Source organism: Acyrthosiphon pisum, chromosome A2, assembly GCF_005508785.2.
Source record: "Acyrthosiphon pisum isolate AL4f chromosome A2, pea_aphid_22Mar2018_4r6ur, whole genome shotgun sequence".
NCBI lineage: Eukaryota > Metazoa > Arthropoda > Insecta > Hemiptera > Aphididae > Acyrthosiphon > Acyrthosiphon pisum.
Window position 1 is genome coordinate 3,743,777 of NC_042495.1, and position 12,450 is coordinate 3,756,226.

The window sequence follows — 12,450 nt, forward strand, 5'->3', positions numbered from 1 at the left end:
ATTACAATTTGCAGGTCAAAATTTACTTATTAATACCGATAACTTATTTTTTTGCATATTTTACAGAAGTAAAATATTAGAAGTTCTAAAAACTGTCAATTTGGTTTAGAAACCTATAACATCTTTAATTATATCGTGTATACATATAAATAGATATATATAATTAAATTAATGTAAATGTAAATGAATATAAGACATAGGTTTACAATATTAACATAATATTATTAAGATGATGTCTGCGCACTATATGTTTTCTTTATCTGACGAGTGACGATGGACCCACGCACAGCATGACAAATTGCTATTTTATGTTGTTATCTTAAAAAAACTAATTTTAATACAATTCGTCTTGTTTTTATTTAAAATTAAAAATAATATTATTTAAGCTCAAAAGTTATCAAACTCCTTTCTTCACGATTTCTAAAGATAATGATGGATGTCAGCGCACGTGCAACATAGAAAATTTGCGTCCAGTTGCAGAACCAAACTTGTGTTGTTACTTGTTTGATTTAGATATTTAGTTTATATTAGAGTGATAAAACATAATATTACTATGGTACATTATTATTATATTATTATAATAAGTGTTATAATTAGTATATATTTATACAAACTTAAAGTTAAAATCATTATTTGTGTTTGTAGTTTGTACGTTGGTTTTTAAAGATACAACAGTTTTTATGTAAGTTATGATTATATATTATAAAATAGTACCTACAGATTAAAAATTATTATAATATCTTGCTTTAAATTGAAATATCGTAATAAAACAATATATAAACACGATATCTAACGTTATTTAATATAAGTTTGATAATAATAATAATAATAATAATAATAATAATAATAATAATAATAATAATAATAAATTTGCTATGTTGCACGTGGGTCAGAGAGAGAGAGAGCGGGAGAGGGAAAACAAATAGTGCGCTGACATAAAATATTAAAGTTCTTATTTTATTTATGTATATTTTAGGTACATAACAGTACTCAACAAAATTGAATTAATCCAATAAACTTCGAATATTTTTCAGTGATATAATATTAATCTTTTTACCAATATTGTATTTATCGACATTTGATATGCAATCATTATTATTACTTAATATCTTCTTTTCTCTAATGGCAATGTCTTGTCACTGTCAATTATAAGTTATAAAATTGTATTTGTATTTGAATAAGTAAATGATAACATCAACTAGAAACACATGCCAAAAGTGTAAGGATTGTTCATTAAATTTTATCAATCTGAGTGTAGATTTTTGTCATTTACGGGCAGAATAGATTTTTTTCAAGACAGTATACAATGGCTAAAACGATATATTATTTAACTCAAAGAGCACTGAAAAGTGTTCTTTTTCTTTTCAACAGTTGTGGAGTTGAAACGAATAATAAATTGCATTTTAGAGTGAAGAAATGAGCAAGTAAAAAAAAAATGTGAAGTTAGCTATTTTTTACATTTAAGCTCTGTTACTCAGTTACTGTAGGTTAGGTTAGGTATTAACACATTTTTAGAATAAGAAGAATTAAGAAATATTTATTATTAATATTGAATAATAACTTAATATAAATGGTATGAATTCAACGTTATTTTAAGTTACAAAATATAATTTCTTGATGGTTAGGTCAACCTACTTAAGTTTAGGTAAGTACTACCGTTTATTTTCGCTAAAATGTACGTGGACGCTTACTGCAGTAATTACGCGTAGACGAAATATTTCAAATAGTTTCAAGTAATTTCAGTTTCAATATTCTCATTACTTTTGTAAAATGTAATTAAATTCATGGTGAAATAGTTATGATTGTTAAAATATATGCATTATTTTGGCTTATTTTTTTGTTATTTAAAATTGAATGTAGAATTTTTTAATAAATTGTATTAGGTTTTATTATAACGATTCTGAGCGGGAACTTCTCTCCCTATGAATTGACTACACTGCAGAGATTGTGATTATAATTTTAAATTTTATATTATTAAAATTGTATTTAATACTATAATATTATAATATTATTGCTCACAGCAACATTGACTTTTATTTTTATTATTATTTTTATATAATTGACTTTTTCTGTGAATCGCCTTGTATAGTACAATATTATTCATTAGTATTATTTTACATTGTATTTTATTTTATTATAACTATTATCATTATTACCATTATCAAGTTGTTTTGTCCTAATATCTAAGTCCGTAGGATCCATAAAACGATAATGTTACATAGATGTTCTAAATAGGTATAAGTATACAGAAGAAGTGGGTTTGATCACAAAAACTGAAATTTGATTCTGTACTATCTGTAAAAGAGGTATTTTTCATGTTTATTATAATACAAATATGTGTTTATTGTTTATACTGTTACTTTTATTTTATATTATATATAATATTACCATTTGTTTAATTTCTGCAGCCACATATTTCTTACTTGCCACTACATTATGCGAATAAATTGAAATTGTCAATGTGGAAGACGTTATTAGTTATACAGATGGAGGCCCCATGCTCCCCTAGCTTAGTAGTGCTGAAGTAGACCCAGGAAAGTTTACATGTTCTCGTCAGGTAGTACTGAAGTAAACCCGGGAGAGTTTACATGTTCCCGTCAGGTAGTATTGGACTAAACCCGGGAGATATTACCATCGAGAGAGTTTCATGTCATTAAAATCGGGAGAGTTTACAGTCGTCCAGCGGTGTACCATTTCAAGTATCTACCTACGAATAATATTTTTTGATTCACAACAATATCATTAACAAAAATTGTTTTAATACATATTTGAATTTCAATCACTTATAAAACAAAATTGTGACTATATTTTTTAACTCCTGTTATTAAAATGTATGAATAACATTAAATTCAAGTTTTAAACATTTATATTTAGAAATAATTAGTGTACACCTAGATCGAAATAAACTAAAAAGTTGAAAATTTTAAATGTCTATGATTAATATTGAAATAGTGTCAAATTATTTTGAAATATATATTTTATGTCTAAAAAATCTTATAAAATTATTTGGCTAATATTTGAAGTTTTCATGGTTAGGTTAATAGTATTGCATATATTATGTTTCCGTTTTTCAGTATTTTTTTCAGCTTCACCAGAATATTAAAAAAATTCTAATTTTAAGTTTCCAAAGCACTAACTATAGATCCAATTTGTTACCAGAAACCACTCTCAAATCTCAATGTAGAAGATTAAGCATTTTCAATAAAAAAAATAAATTCATAAATTTATAAATTTAATATCTACATTTATTTCTCTACTCTTAATATCTAAAAGATAATAACGCGATAAACAATAACTGTTTGAAGTGACTTACTCTTATTGCATAATACAATAATATTATGTCCCAAGATTTATATGATTGACCGTTGGCTATTACGATGGAACTAGTTGGATAAAACAAATTATTTATAGGTAGGTAGATGCTCTAATATATATTATATTGAGCTCTTATGTGTGATTACCTGTTTATTCGGGGAATTAAAACTCAAAATGTATATACCTACTTTTTATTATAAGTGATGTATTTAAGATGAAAATAAGTTTTTTCAGTACATAATTAACTTTGCAGTTCGAACACATACTGCAGTGCAATATATTGACTAACCACAATTTCATTATATTAATTATGTTTAAAGTGTTTTAGTTTAAGCTTGTGTTCATTATGTCTTAGTAGAAACTTTAAAAAAGGTATTCATTTAAAACTATGAACATTTTAATTTCATTAAATTGTCGATGTAATATTTTTCTACGTGAATTGACGGCTGGTTATTTACCGGTTTTGGGTATATATTCGCAACTGTTTGGGCAGAAAATGGGCGTATACGAATAAGTGGAGGGAATGAAAGAAATAGAGAAAGAAAGAAAAAATAAGGTAGGTATATGAGAGGAAAATTGTGAAAGAGTTTTCTTTTCGCCTTATAATATAATATAGGTATATATATAGGTATAGTGCGTAAAGCTCTTAAGACGATAAAGTCTGGCGATAATTTATCGGTATACTGCTGTAATTTCCATTAACGTAATAAACGGTTGAACTGGGATTTATGGTCGCTGCTATAGACGCGCGTTAGAGACGAACATTAAAATTGACAATGTCTCAAGACCCTATAGTTGCCGTGTACGGTGTACTAATACGGCTATACAGCAGCCCACCAAGTGTATCAACGCTATTGTGGATGTGGTGTTTTCATTTTCAAAATGTCACGATTCTTGATTGTTATGTATTATAATAATAGTACCTTTATATTTTAAAATGTAAAGAAAAAATAATAATAAACAGACATTATAATTTGTAATGAACATACAAGATTAACTCAAGGATCCTAAAAGGCAAAAAAATAGAAAACTAATATGAAAAATATGCATTAAAAGTTATAAACAAACCAAGGAAATCACGTAATTGAGCTGCATTAACACACTGCACAAATTGAACGCAAAACTAGGCCCAAACCACTAAACCAGAATCAACATATATACATAAGAAAAAAGTAATTTTGTGCAACGAAATATATAATATATATATATATATATATATAAATATTATCCTAGTTAAATTGTTAGACTGTTTAAACTAAAAATGGGCAAACAACCTATATTCCATAGGTTTTTTTAATAAAAAAAATGTACATAATAATAAAACGATTGCCATTTGTAGCTGAAGTCAATAAAGAACAGACAAAAATAAGATAAATAGTGTCTTGTACCTATTTACATTATACTATTTATACTTATAATAAATTCTTCTTTGAACTTAAGAACTAAATGTATTTGATCATAAAAGAATAAATCGCTCAGTCACCCACGGTACCTAGAAGGACGACAAAGTAAAATAATAATTAAAATAATGTATAATATGATAAATCATTGATCGTTTATTGTTTTGTCTTTTGTACATTATTATATTATATTAATAATTATACCGTTGCATTAAATTGTGGTCGTCATATATACCTACATGATATTATAGTTCATAAAATATTACCGTAATATTTATTGCTAAGCTGGTTGCCATTCAAATACGAAGGTAATTAAAATTATCATACATCTTACTAATATGATAATCTAAAAATAAAATGTCATCTTACGACTATTTGGATAAGACTTGGTTTTGGTAGACTTTAAGGTTGGGGACTGTAGTGCATATTAAATTCGGAACTGACAGTTATCGCATTTTAAAGGTAAATTTCACTAGATTTCGATTACTATTATTTGTCTATTTTTTTTTAAACTAACCTAACTTGGACATTATCCATTATAATATATAAATAAATTATCTATTGAGATATTAAATCATACTTTTACGTTTTGTGATTTTCTAGTATATTAGTCTACTTATAAAAATCTGCAATTGAACCTGAACATCAAAGAACGCATGGAAAATTATCATAAGGTAAATAATGAGTAAGTAATTACATAGTATAACATACACAGAAAACCTAACCTAACCTAAAAAAAGGTGGATTTTTATTAAATTGTTGTGTATTTATACTAGGTTTGAGATGTTACCTCGGCTATTATTATAAAATTTCAAAAACAGCAGCTACCTGATAACCTATACCTAATGGCTAATATCTAAAAATTAATGAAAATATGAAAATTTATTACTCTCAAAACTGAGTGTAAAAATAAAATTGTTAGTTCAACTACTTAGTTACAGTTTTGAAGAGTGGTGTTACAATTTATTGGTTTCTATTAGATTCTGTGCGGAACAATGAATGCATTTATTTTACGATGGTGTGTTTTTTTTGGGTCTATTTGCAGGATTTATAATAGACCAAATTCTTCGATTTTCAATTTCAATATCTTCTCTGGTAGGAAAATGAACCTAGTTGGTACTTTTGAGAGGTTGTAAAATTTAAAATTGTCAGTACTTTTCATATTAATAATTGGTAAAATAAAAATAAAATATGGAAAACAGGGATTTTCACGCAAAACCATTTATGAAAAATTTAAATTTCTGATATTGTTGTAAGTGTTTTAAAAACGAACAAAATATTTAAAATTCTTACCAAATGTTTATACCAGAATTTTTCATACATGGTATAATTTTCAAAATATGTTGACTCTTTGAACTATTAAAATATATCTATACAAATATGCACTTTTTAATTTTTTCAATAGTCGTTGATAAAAATGTTCACTTGGTAAATATGCTTTAAAAATTGAATACGGGGTTCTTAATATTATGTTTATATTATTATTGTAATTAAAAAATAAAGTTTAGCGTGATTCCACAATTAATATTTTTTACGAGCGTCTGAAATTTAAAATTTAATGAAATTCGATATTCACTAGGTACTATAGTTGTGAAATAAATTACTTTTATAGCAATATAAATATATCATAAAACATACTTGGTAATCACCTTTTGGAGCAGTAAAAATGCTTAAATTTTCAACTTTTACGATTGTTTCCTATAGACAATTTGATATAGTTGGTCCTTAGTGCGGGGTCAAAAATATAAAATTCCAAGTACCTAGGTACTTACTTAACAAAGTAGCTGGGAAAACGAAAAAAAAGTAAGAAAAACGGAAATTGTTACGCAAAACCAGTTTTCGAGAAAATTAACTTAGTTTTTTTGTTGTAACTTAAATATGAATAACTGTAGGTTAACTTTTCGGTTTCTACTTTCCCCTTTTTTATAACTTAACGTCCAATTTTTACAATAAAATTACTTTCGATTTCATTGAATTGCACTATAGGCCACAATATGACATAAAAGTACTTACATGTTTGTTTTGTTGTGTTGTAAATATTACAATATGTAATTATTTTCTATCTCTATTATTAATGTATTTCGCACATAGTATTTTCATTCAAGTTATTTACGAATATAATATAGGTACAGCTATTAAGTATTCTAATTTATAGTATAATATTATATATCCTGATAGAAAAATAAGTTTTAATAAAAATATTAGTTATGTTATTGATAAATATTTATCAAACATTTGTTTTAATATTGACACTATTGTCGGTATTTTTATGCATGCAACGAACAAATTCAATGGAGGTTTTATTAATTTTATTTATATGGATAATTGTTTGAAACTTTAAATAAAATAGGTACCTTATTACTGCTATTTGCTAACGTGATTTAAAAACTATGCATGCAAATCAGTTGTTTTAACATTTTGTTTTCGTTATATGCCACACACATTCAAGTTCAAAATAAAAGCAAACTAAAGTTTTGTCAAAATCACGAAAATTTGCAAATAATTTTTCAGTTAAAAATGCATTATATTTTTAATTTTAAGGCTTGAAACTTGAATACTTATGAGATTATTCATTAGTTTTTTTTACAGCAAACTAATAATATCAAACATACACATTCACAATTTTTTTTATAGACTGAAATAAGTTCAAATTTTTTCAAAATTGTGTTAAATAGGCAAAGTATAAATATTATTACAATAGTTTCAGAATAATAATATATTAATATTCAACGAAAAATAAATAAGTTAGCAATATCATTTAATTATTAAAATCTTAATGTAAAAAAAAAATAGTATATTTGTTAAATTTTTACAATTAAATTTTTGTTTCTTTTGTTTCACTTTATGAATAAATTGTTTTTCTAAAATTGTGAATAACTGCCAATTTTAAGTACCTTATTCATATTATAATCAAATTAATGTACATATTATATTTTAGATTCTGAGAAGAGCAATCAATGTTGTGTGTTTTTTTTTAATAATTTTTAAATTTATATTTATATCTGTCATCACTTTTTAGCACATTCAAAATGCTTGGATTTTCTTCAGCGGCATATTTTGCTGATACGAAAATAAATCTAGTTGGTACTTTTGGGGTGAAAAGTAAATAATTCCCAGGTTTTCAAAAGCACTGGGAAAAACAAAAAAAAAATTGATTTTGCAAAATCAACCCTGGTTTTTGGTGTAACTCTATAAAATGACCATAGATTCCTACATGAAATGTTCACTGAATATTTATATTAGCATTTACTTTGCACTATAAAATGTTATACTTGTTTTAAACGGTTTACGGACACTTTCAGTTTACAATTTATTTAATTTTATTTCTATAAATATCAATAAAATGTTATTCGTTGGGTCAAAAAGCTTGAAAATTTGCCTAATATATTGTCACAATACTCGTTCGCCGATCGATTATTCCATTGAAAATATTATTTTGATTTTTGTGGTAAGATAAGACGGTCTTAGGTCATCAATTTGATCAATAACGACTATAAAAATAATAATTATTTCTGTCAATTGTCGATGTCATGAAAGTCGAATATAGCGGTACCTGATTCCGTATTTGTGAGTAAAGAATTTTTTATTACATTTTTGAAGATAATTAAAGATTTATTTTCGAGATAAATATATTTGTATTTTGGATTTCCTATATTATAATATTAAAATGGGTCATTGGTAATACAAGTACTAACACAGTTTTAAGTATAACTATATGTAGTTTAAATATATTATATTAGATTTATTTGATAAGAAATTATAAGATTTTCATAATTTTCAACTTCTTGAAAATGTTCATAAACTTTTCATTTTTTACAACGAAAAATGTTCATGGAAATTTATATTACAAGTTATACTAGATACTTTATAATATTTTAATGCAATTTTGATAAATATCTAAAATTAGAAAAGAGTTGTGAAATAATAATATGCAGTAGATTTTCTTACTCCGTGGGAATCGAATAACTCGGCTATCTATAAAAAAAACTCTATATAATAATATTATGGTCGTGGTTTTTCTGTAATTTTCTGTAAAATAAAAAGGAAAATCTAAAAATTACTTTTCTAAAGTACCACCTGTATCCAATTTATTCTTCATAGAGAGGCCATATAAAACTTTTAAATTTTAGAACACTATATAATTGTAGAATATTTGTTTTGGCTTTACACTACCTACATCAGATTCTATATACTAGGTACTAGATTCTAGTATTTGAAATTATTTGGTCAAGAGCCGAGACAACTAAACCACAATTCCATAAAAATCTTAGTGATTTATGCAATTTCACTAAAGAAGTGTTTTGAAGTATAATATAAACTATACACAAATCGTTTACTACTAGTAAGTACTTAAATAGTTACCGTCACTTAGGCATACACATAATTATACAATACCTACTGATTATCTATTAGCTATGTTATTTGAAATATTTTACATGCTTATTCCACTGCAAGCAATTGTTCCCTAGAATATCATCTTGATCTCAAAATATACATTTCACAGAAATCGCATACTATTTTGTGGTTTGTGTCTGAGTATAAACCTAACTTTGATGCATTTACTGCGAAGCGTTGACCCGAATACTCTGTATAGGCAGCTCCGTGGTCCGGAAATTGCGTACGGACAGACGGACGGGCAATTTCCTGTTTGTTCATTGAATCACCGAGCAGATGTATCTGAAGATGTTCTATACGCAAAATGTAAAATGTTTATGTTTTATCATATACATTTATACAAAAGGAACTCTCGTTTGTTCGAAAGAACAATTTTTTCTACTTTTTTCCCATCTTTCTTTTCATTATTCTAAAAAAAAAAAATCAATATAGAACAGCTGAGAAATAGTTAATTATAATTTTAATTGTTTAGCGAATAAGAAATATCAAAATATTTCCCTTTTAGTCATTTTAAGTAAAACAAATATTGTTATTAAAAAAATTATAAGTATTACCTATCATGAAACGTGAATTTGCTCTGACCGAATGAAATAACTATTGAAGTAATTCATTTTAATTTTTATAAAACATAATGACGTTTAAATGGTTTAATATCAATATTTCAATTAATATTATATTAAAAAATCACGCTTAGACAACATATTACACCTAATATAGGAGCATTGTTGCAGACTTTGGACATCTGCCTAATAACTATGTCTATATCTACAAACGTACACCTACACGATTTCAATAAAATAAAATGTAATTTCTAATATGTTTTTATTAAGACATTCGAGCAAAGTGTTATAGTTGATGATACTTCTTAAGTTCTAAACGACTTACAATTTATTGGATGGCGAAAATAAATCTGTAATGGAAATTATGTTCGGTGTTCACTTTAGTTAATCGATTGTTGACGTCAATCGGCTGAATTACAGACGTATTGTAAAATGAAATCTGGGTGCGCTATCTCTAGGTACCTACTGGCTACTAATAAGTAAGGTACTAAGTAGTAATGGTAGTATAATACTATAAAATATATATAATTATAGAAGTTATTACTTAACCTGTCAAATAAGTAATAACGCACCAATCGTCTGCAGTTGATGCAATCTGCTTCGTTTCCATCAATGGTTCATTCCACTTATAAAGAAGAAACCGTTGGAGATAAGACAATCATTACATAGGTACCTAACCGAAAAGAGTTATATAATAGTGTGACGGAAGTATTGAAATGACAATGTAATTTTGTATTTTTTTCTTATATTTTTGAAAACAATTTTAAAAGTATAGTTTGCTAAATGCATTTCATGTAGTATCTACCTTAATTTAACATTGGCTGTACACTTTTAATAATTAGATTTTATGTGTGAGAAAATTGTGAAAAAAAAACGATTAAAATATGTTTCCTTGTACACTTGCAGATTTAACAAGCTTAATGAGTTTTTTGGTTATTTGTAGTCTTTTGTTTATGATTGTTTTTAGACAACTTACCATTATTTTAATATTTCAAAAAAACACCTCCTGTTCAAGGGTATTTATATATAAAAATGTATGTTTGTCTGTCTGTCCTTTATGTATTACCAAACCGTTCATCCGATCACGATGAACTTTGGTACAGAGGTAGATTGCCTACCAGGGTGGCTGAGTTGCACTTACAGCCGCTCATCGACGTGTCCACAATCCACCGCAGGCTGCACATTGCACGTAGTCGGATAACCTATCAGGGTGGCTTAGTTGCACTTATTGCAGCGAGTTACACCTAAAAGGAGTTGAACAATCACAATTTTTTTAAGATGTGTAATTTTGTACGGGCAACGAAGTGCGTGGGATCAGCTAGTTGTATATAAAAAAAGGTTATTAAATTAAACTAATAAAAAAACATCTAATAAATACTGAAAGTTGTGTAGTATATATTTTATGGTATTCTATTTGCTTTTGTTGTACCTTCCTTCCGTTTTATATCATGTAAGTTAATACGAATAAAACAAATTTAATGGGTGTGATAAATTTGAATTCAATAATAAATCATTGCATACCTACGAAAAACACTTCTAATAGTGGATACGGGGTATCAGTCCCTATATTTTGCCGATTTTCTGTAAACTTAATTTAGTTTTTCTCTATTACTATAAAAGTACTGGCCATTTCGTTTAAGAATCTTAAATGCTTTAAACCCAATTACCTTATAATAATAGTATTATAATAAATGTTGCTGTTAAACGTTTGGAATAGCAGTTTTTTTATTCACGGATTTAAATATTTATTTAATTTAAGTTTCTAGTCGCCCGTTTATTTTTAATCTTTAAATTTCAGTTAACAATTTATGTATCTGAAAAAATATAACAATTATTATAAATCATTGATTCTGCGACGTTATTTATTTATTTTATTCAGATAATTACTAACTAAAATATTTTAAAAATTACTTTGAAATAAAATTCTCAATTACACATAATATTATTATTAGGTACGAATAATATACCTATTATTACTTTACTAATATGTATTATATTAATCGCATTGTATTATTTAATATATACTATATTATGAATATTTATGTTGTAGACATTTATATTTCCATTATAATATAATTATATATTGGGGTGATTGATTAAGCGTAAAACACTCATTATCTCAAAAAGTATTCACTTTTTTCAAATTTTTTTTTTTTCAAAATTTTAGATCTATGCTGTTCTAGAATTATATAATTTTTTTATATTTTTCACCCTTATATTTATTAGGTAAACCACCATCAACTTTTGATTTTCAAATGGCAACCCATACTAAAAATTTCATAATTTAGTAAGGCTTTTTTTCTCATGAATTATCACGTTTAAATTTTCATTTTTCGTTTATCTGTTGACGAGATACAACTCCTCAAAGTTGGGGTTTCTGAGAGGTGTTTGTGTGTAAATGCGTTATACCTAGTCAGTACTGCAGACCGCAGTAATTGGGATTTTTGTGCTCCAGCGTAAAAAATAATAAACTATTCAAATCAATTCAGTAAGTACGATAGTTAAGCCTAAGTTGTGCCCCAAAATACCCCATTATGTTGCACAGTTCTCCCCCACGCTAATAGTGCCACTGGTCATGATATTATTGATATACTTATCACTTATAAAGACCAGAAGTTACAAGTAATAAATTCGATACCGAAGATATGGTGATAAATGATTATCAGTGTACCTACCTACTTCCGACAATAACTTTTATTGTTATACATACATATTATAAGTAATTTGCATTATTGGACTATCACGTCTTGTCGCTAATCATATCAGCTGTTATTTGTATT